Source organism: Malus sylvestris, chromosome 1 (assembly GCF_916048215.2).
Source record: "Malus sylvestris chromosome 1, drMalSylv7.2, whole genome shotgun sequence".
NCBI classification, from domain to species: Eukaryota; Viridiplantae; Streptophyta; class Magnoliopsida; order Rosales; family Rosaceae; genus Malus; species Malus sylvestris.
The window spans coordinates 24,389,380-24,398,496 of NC_062260.1; the positions used below are offsets into that span (position 1 = coordinate 24,389,380).

The 9,117-nt window shown below is 40.4% G+C and overlaps 1 pseudogene; it reads right to left on the reverse strand.

The window, feature by feature from the left end:
* Positions 1–4,149: 4,149 nt before the first annotated feature.
* On the reverse strand, positions 4,150–8,863 carry LOC126623034 (receptor-like protein EIX2; annotated as a pseudogene).
* Positions 8,864–9,117: the final 254 nt, after the last annotated feature.

Sequence of the window (9,117 nt, forward strand, 5' to 3'; positions counted from 1 at the left end):
ATATTTTTTTTCTTTCGAAAATTCGAAAATTCAAAAATTCAAAAATTCGAAAAAAAAAAAATTGCCTAGGCCTCATCTTCTTTGGGCCTAACAACTTTCATAACAAATATATATGAAGAAAGAGTTTTGGGCTATCACTTAGAAAGGAAGTGCCTCATTCGTCAACTCCCTCGACCGGAGACTTGGGGGACTCCTACCATATGCTATTGCACCTTGATACTCGGAAGTCTCACGACCACTCAGTGACTTGGATTTTTCAAGTCTCCAAACGAGAAGTTTTTCTCAATCAGGAAATTAAGGGAACACTACCTCAACCTACATGCTTCACTCACAAAGCTTCAACATACAAGCTTCAACAAAAGGAAAAATTCAAAGAACTTAGTGAAGAAGGTCTTGGTGTATTTAACACAATACGTTGAAATGAAGCAAGGCTTGTTTATTGATATCTCCGATAAGTTACAAATATGTACATATACATGAATCAAAATAAACAAATAAGAAGGAGCCTTCACAAAGGTTGCTTAGAAGAAGTCTCAGCAGTCGGCAGAGCCTCAGAAAGAGGAGGCACCATAGGGTGATTATTCGGAGCCTCAATATTAGGCAGAACCCTAGAAGGAGGAGGCACCGAAGGTTGATCATTTGGAGCTTCATTACGCAGTACAGCTCCAGAAGACAAAGACAATAAATGCCTTTGGAACAAACCCACAAACCTCTGATGATCAAGTAAAATCTGACAATCAGATTCCTGCAGTTGGTCGAGCTTCCTCTTCATGTTTGTAGCATAGTCATGTGCGAGCCTGTGCAACTGTTTATTCTCATGCTTGAGCCCTCTGATCTCCTGTTTGAGATTTATCACTTCAGCCGCCAATGATTCAACTTGGTGGGTTCGAGCAAATAGGCGTTGGGCCATATTAGACACAGAACCTACACACTGAACACTGAGAGCTAGATAATCATTAACAACCAACTCATCAGAACGTTTGGAAAGTAGTCTGTTATCTTTGGGAGTGAGAAGGTTCCTGGCCACCACCGCAGTGGTCATATCATTCTTCATCACAGAGTCCCCAACGGTAAGATGACCAGTAGAGGATAAGAAGGATGGGCGCCATATGTTGTCTTGAGAAGGCATGGCTGCCTCTTCACCAAAGTTTAAGTCAAAACGACGGTCGGATGGGCCAGACATTCTCAGAAATGATGAAAGAGAAATGAGGTGCAATAAATCTCTGAAGTGAGGGGAAAATTTCTACAAGCAATAACTCTCTGAATGTACTTCTTGCACACAATTGGTGCCCTTATAAAAGAAAGGGCAACATGGTCGTTGGTTCAAAAATCGAAGAGGCACCACTTTCCACATGCAACATCAGCTCATCGAGTACCACAGATAACTTTGCCAAAGATCTCTGATAAAGTTTAGATACATAAATTTTGAAGGTCCAGCTACCCTACAATTACCCACAAGGGTAAAAGAACAGCATCACTGCTTGATAACTAGAAAGTCCCAATGTGTGTCAACCTCCGTGCTCCGTGGCAAGGCAGACTGGCAAAAATGCCTAACCTTTACTCATATTCGAGAAAACACTCCCAACAAGATTGCTTGCTCAAAAATCGAAGAGGCAAAGCTCTCCGAATCTGGAAAGCTAGACTCCTAATAGGATTACGTGCTAAAAAATCGAAGAGGCACCGCCCTCCGAATCTCGAGAGCCAGACTCCCAACAGGATTACTTTATCAAAAATCGAAGAGACACTGCTATCCAAATCTCGAGAGCCAGACTCTCAACAGGATTACTTTCTCAAAAATCGAAGAGACGCTGCTCTTCGAATCTCAAGAGTCAGACTCCCAACATGATTGCTTTCTTAAAAATCGAAGAGGCACCATTCTCTGAATGTCGAGAGCCAGATCTCCGACAGGATTGTTTGTTCGAAAACCGAAGAGGCACCGCTCTCCGAACTTCGAGAGCCAAATTTCCTTGGATAAAGCTTGTCTGCAATCTTGACACGCAACATCAGTTTTCCAGATACCACAGACCACTTTTTCAAAGTGCTCTGACAAAGTTAAAACACGTGAAGCTTGCAACTCCCACTACATTGCTATGACCAAGAAGGGTAAATGAATAACACTACTACTTGTTGTTAGGGAGACTTCTATACATGTCGACCTCTATCCTCCACAGTCAGGCAAACCTACAAATAAAAAAAATGCTCAACTTTTCTTCACATCCGAGAGGGCACTCTCAGCAGAGTCTCTCGAAATACTCAGCTTCTTTTCCTCCCGATAATACCTTTGCAAACAAGCCACACCAGAGCAAGAGTATCTCATATTATCAGGGTTAAAAGCAAGAGTATCTCATCTCATGCTTTTTCCCTGTCTTTTCCTTTGGCCTTGTTCTTACCTGCAAAACAAAGAGAAAGAGAGCAATCAGTCAGCACTTGAAATCAAGCTTCCAGTCAGGAACTGACTGCCTGGAACCCCTTGCCTGATTACTTACCTGACATTGCTCTCGAGTACTCATCTTCAACATCTTATGCTTCCAAAGAAGATACCACATCTGCCTGAGGAACAGATAGGGCAAGTGAGAATGATACAAGGAAGCATGTGGAGACAAGCGTAACAGAACACGTGTCGATACATCCACTACTTTGTCAACAGCAAAAGTATCCCATATCATCAGGGTCGAACGTACTCTAGATTTGATGGACTTGTTTTGACCCTTAAATTCTTGAGTCAGCCTTATACTCTAGAGGAAACCAGAAAACCCTCCAGCCCAATTTAAGAATAAGCATGTGGAAAGTTACTTCTTCAAAAGTAAAAGTATCTCATATCATCTCTTCTCCATTTGCTTCTCCTTATCCTTGGTGCTATTTACGACACAAAGAGAAGGAGAACAATCAACCGGAAGCCGAAGTCGAACCTCCGATCCAGGTTGGTTGCTTGGAAGTCTGATTACTTACCTTGTCTGTTACCTCCTTTGGCAAATCTCCTAGCTCTGCAACTTGGGGGACTCCTACTATAGGGTTTGTATCACACTTGATTAAGCCCGAAACTACAAGTAAGCTTCAAGTGAAATTGATACATTACCTTGTGCATCTTCATCAGTTAAAGATACCACCCCTGGATGGAGGAAAAGTACTTCCAGAGAAGATGCCACATTTACATATGAGACAGATAAGGCAAGTGAAAATGATACCATACTTCGGTACTTAAAAGTTTCATGATTACTTAATGGCTTGGATCTTGCAAGTCCCTAATCGAGGAGCTTCCCTCACTTGGGAACTTAGGGGAGCACTGTTTGTACCATACTTGACCAATCCCGAAACTACTGAGCACCGGTCAACGTTATACTGTCAATGACCTAGAAGAGTTTCCCTTCAACCAGGAGGCTAATCATAGCGCAACACGTGTCGACATCAGAAGCCAATCATAGCGCGACACGTGTCAACATCAAAAGCCAATCACAACATGACACGTGTCAATGTCAGAATGAAACTAGAAACTCTCTTCTATAAATAAAGATCATTCTCTCATAATATTTCCTAATGTTATTTGTACTAAATCATTCACTAGTACTTACTAAAGGAGAGCTTGAACCTATGTACTTGTGTAAACCCTTCACAATTAATGAGAACTCCTCTACTCCGTGGACGTAGCCAATCTGGGTGAACTACGTACATCTTGTGTTTGCTTCCCTGTCCCTATCCATTTACATACTTATCCACACTAGTGACCAGAGCAATCTAGCGAAAGTCACAAACTTAACATTTTCTGTTGTACCAAAGTCCTCACCGATTTTGTGCATCAACAAATTGAATTTATACATAAGCATATATCAAATTTGCAGATAAAATAATAAATTACATGTACGAAAAAGTTGGAGAATATTCAAAAACTTATAAAATATATGGATTTCTTAATTATGTTCCGAAATTTTTGAGATTATTGTGATTCTAAAATTTCCGAATATGTCGAAATTTATGAATATAAAAATTAAGATATGGTCCGATCCTATTCGATTCCAAAATTTTAGAACATAAATTAAAAACGTTGTTTTTTATCCTATCCTTGAGTCTTCTTTCTTACTCTTCTTGACTATTTGTACCTTCAAATTAAGCAGCCAATTATAAATCACAACCAAACATGTATAATACTCTCTCTTCAATCAATCAACAGTTGAGGAATTCTTGATTAATCAAAAGTTCACAATTTTCAGCACCAGAAGGAGATGGATCGTGATTGTAAAATTGTACAGAAAAAAACACAAAGAAAAGAGACTTCATCTCGCTTTTACATCATAAACTTTGCGTACTGCCCTATTTAAAAAAAAAATACAATAAACAAGAGTACGATATTCGTCAAAGCAAGAAAAATGCCAACAAGCTCACTTGAATACATGATACAATTTAAGTTGAATATCAGAGTGCGCAACGAATAAGACTAACAAAATAATAGGAATATTATTAAATAAACAAGAATGCCGGAACGGCTACAAAACCCTAAGAGATTACATTGTGACTAGCTTGCTTATTTTCTAATGAATAACAAAGTACTCTATTTATAATAAACTAACCCTAACCCTAATGCTAACAGGCTAGGCCCAAACTAAACTTATAAGAAAACTCAAACAAAATAATATACCTAAAATACTAATATATTCCAACACTCCCCGTCAAACTCATGGAGGTATACAACATGGGTTTGCAAACAAGCAGATGCGAACTGGCTCCGTTAAGCGGACTAGCAGGCATGCAAACTTGACTTGACTTGACTTGACTGGCGAACTTGCAAACTTGACTTGACTTGACTTGATTGGCGAACTTGACTTGACTTGACTTGATTCTTGACTTGACTGACAAACTGGCAAACTGGTTCTTGATTCTTGACTTGACTTGATTCTTGATTCTGACTGGCAAACTGGCTAGAGTTGAGAGTATGGAAAGAACCCATCACTAAACGGACGAGATTTTCATATCTCAATTGTAGCAATGAATGAACGAACAAACACAACTATCACACGAGTGGGCCTAAAGCAAACTTAACCATTTTTTTTTCTCTGCCCGTGTGGGCCTAAAGCAACAACAATTTTTTTCTTTCTGTTGGGACTTTTTCAAATGCTTTCCTCCAACAAACATCGTAACTTTTTCTTTCGTTCCTCCAACAAACAACATAACTTTTTCTTGCATTGGACAACAGTTTTTCTTTTTCTTTCTTTTTCTTTTTTTATTTTTATTTTTTCTTCTTTCTGGACTGACAATCCGGTGGTGTATGCCATACACCTTCAACATTGGTGCGGCGGCGATGCGAACAAACAACAACAAGCGGGTGGTTCTAAGGCAGCGGGTACAGCAATGATGTGGTGGATCGATCAGATCAGCGGGTCGGGTTGGGGTTGCAGGCAACAGTCTGGTGCGGGTCGAGAGGGGTGCGGGGATGCGAGTTGTTGCAGCGGCGGTAGATCATGCAGGTGATGATTGGTGTGACAGACGAGTGATGCTGTGAAATGTTTCACATGCGGACGACGGGGGTATACTTGTACGAAGGCTGGTGGCTGGTGAGGAATGGGTTTCGATACAGGTTTGGGTTTTGGGTTCAACGCAGAGTGGCTCCCGAGCAGACATATTCAAACAACAAAACCCTAACTAAAGACAAAACTGATACTGAACAGATAGACAAACAAATTGATATCAATCCCAAAACAGATTAATTCTCGAAAGATTTAACCTGCTCTGTTACCAAGTTGAATATCAAAGTGCGCAACGAATAAGACTAACAAAATAATAGGGATATTATTAAACAAACAAAAATGCCGGAACGACTACAAAACCCTAAGAGATTACATTGTGACTAGCTTGCTTATTTTCTAATGAATAACAAAGTACTCTATTTATAATAAACTAACCCTAACCCTAATGCTAACAGGCTAGACCCAAACTAAACTTATAATAAAACTCAAACAAAATAATATACCTAAAATACTAATATATTCCAACAGTTTAAGCACTATCCTATTCAGCAACTGTGAAAGAACAATGCTCCATGGCATGTTTAATAGCAAAGAACCAAGCACAATCCAAAACCCCGTGAAGAATCCAACTCCCAAGCTCACATAGAACCACTCGTCTTCGAGTAAACGGTATCCTCCTCCTCCGTCTTGCTCAACTGTTGGCGGCATCCTATCTGCGCTGCAATTCGTGTTGAGTGGAGCTCCACAAAGTTCATTGCCGATGAAGCTAGACTGATCAAGGCTTTGTAGCTGAGTGCTTTTCGGAATTTCTCCTGTCAAATTGTTGTAGGACACGTTTAAGTGACTCAAAAATGTCAAACTTCTCATGCTTTGGGGAATTTCACCATCAAGTTGGTTCATTGATAAATCCATAGACTGTAACCATTTCATGTTACCAATCTTTGAAGGGATTCTTCCAGTCAAAAGATTGTTCGATAAATTCAAGGACTGCAAGCCAGTGAGGCTGGTTAGTTCCTCTGGGATCTCTCCAGATAGCATGTTGTCTGAAAGGTCCATAACTATGACCAACCCAAGTGTTGACATCCCATAATATTCGTCTTGTCTCCCTTTTGTCACCACTATTACAGAATCCATAAATAAAGGGGCAAAACCCAGCGTCTTGTTTACATCTGGTGTGGTGGCCATGGCACTGAAATTTTGGAAACATGTCGGTATTGCTCCTGAAAGGCTATTGTATGCAAGGTCCAAGATTTGGAGAGTTTTCCGATCACAGAGTTCATGAGGAATGTCTCCTTGAAGCTTATTTGAACGAATGTTAAGAATCATCAAATTCGGAAGGCTTGTCCCAATCCATGTTGGAATGCTTCCGGAAAACTTATTTTGGCCAAGGTTAACCACTAACAACTCCGTACAGTTTTGCATGGACAAAGGTAATTCTCCATATAGATGGTTATTGCGCAAATGCAATGATGCCAGTCTCTCTAAGTACCCTATGGAGCTTGGAATGTTCCCAGTCAGCTTGTTGCTGTTTAAGTTTAAAATTGACAACCGTTTCCAGTTCATCAAACAATTAGGAATTTCTCCAGTGAGAAGATTGTCCCTAAGATGAAGGCTGGTAAGGTTTTTTGGTTCGTCCATCCTATCACAAAAGAAGTGGAAGAGAGATCCAGAAAATGATGAGCCGGAAAGATCAAGTGTGACTACTGAGGAGGAAACCAAAGGTAACGAACCGTTAAACTGGTTAAAACTCAGGTCAACCTCAGAGTCACTCCCCCCAACTATTCTTTGAAGCTCACCATGCAACTGGTTGCTAGAGAGATTTACAGTACTCAATTGTGAAGATATGTTCCAAAACCAAGTCGGAAAGGTATCTGAAATTTCTGTATTGGGTAGGCTTAGAAGCTTCAATTGCGTTTGTGTCCGAAGCCACACAGGAAATTCAGGCCCTAGATGCCAATAATCCAACCATAAACGCTCAAGTTGGAAAGGAGGAAGCCAGTCTCGACTTGTTTTCATAGTCAATGGGTTCCTGGCTGCAATGAAATGCTTCAGTTTTGTGAGGTGGGAAAAATGAGCTTCAGACACCACACCTTCGAATGGGTTATCCGATATCTCCAGATAACTCAGCATTTTCAGTTGACCAATCACTTCCGGAAGAGTTCCATTAAACCGATTATCAGAAATGATTAAGAACTCCAAGCATGATAGGTTACCTAATGAAATTGGGATGGGACCTGATATTGAATTGCTATAAATCTCAAGGTGGCTTAAGTTTCTAAACTCTCCTATCTGCTCTGTTAAATGACCTGAAAAATTATTACTCGAAAACGACAAGGACTTTATTCGGTCTGGACCACACACAGACAAGCTTTCAAAGATGTCTGATGCATTTCCATTGAATTTGTTATATGACAGATCAAGATCCATCAGCTCACACAGATTATCTAATGAAAGATCTGGTTCCTTGGGATGGCTAGAAAATGTACCTTGGAAACCACAATTTTCGAGATAAAGAGAAGTTAAATTTCTAAGACCGAAAACCCACCTAGGCATCAAAGAATCAAAACTGTTCTCGGAAAGATCGAGGACAGAAAGCGAAGTAAAATTTATGATAGGAAGAGGGGGAATGTGATCAAGTTGACAGTCGACCATATGTAACTCTACCAAAAAAGGAAGCTTGTTTATTGCTTGCAACCAATTAGATGCTTTGCTAACATTAACAGAACTCAGGTCTAGGTATTTCAAGTGGAAAAGACTGGAAATCCATTCGAGATTCTCAACCTTCAGGTTATCACTGAGACTGAGAAAATGTAGATTCGTGAGGTTTCCCAACTGAGGAGGAATTAATCCTCGGAATCCAGCTTCTGAGAGGTTAAGGTATCTCAAAGTTTTAAGAGACCCCAAGAAGCTAGGAATCTGCATGCCTTGAAAATTGTTGTAACTTAAGTCCAAATAGTTGAGATGCTTCAAATGGAGCAAAGAAGTATTTATCTTACCACCCAACCAAGTATTACCGTTGTAGGAATCCCAAATGGCGTAGTGGAAATCCCGCTGAAAGTTGGGATTAGTGAGGCGGAGCTCGCGGACATGACCAGTTAAGGGATCACAGACAACTCCAGTCCAGTTGCAACAGTCTCCATCACTAATCCATGATGAGAGCCGATTTGAAGGATCCTCAAGACCTTGCTTGAACATCAGAAGCGCTCGTTTCTCACCTTCCCTGCAACGCATACGCAGATTTCCATTGCATAAACCGATATCAGTAAACGTTGCAATAGTTAAAAGCATGATAATAAGAAGCAAAACAGGTCTCAAGGGCTTCTCCATAAAGTCGCCTTGTAATAAGAACGAAGTAGGTGGTTTGTATGAGCAATGACAACAGTAGTGCTACCTATATATACACACATATACTATACACAAGCCTATCTAACCTTGCAGTTTCAAAGAAGACTGACTGAAGGTTGAATTTTCTCTCATGACCATGACAGCCTACCTAACCTTGTCGAGAGCCAACAGCGAACGCTTCCTTGCAGTTTAAGAGAAGACTGACTGAAGGTCGAATTTTCTCTTTACCCTTTCTACGTTATGCACGTAACGTGCTGAATTTTCGAATGCGTCCAATTTTCATTTTTTCTTGGTTCCCTGGCGATGAATTGGGTGT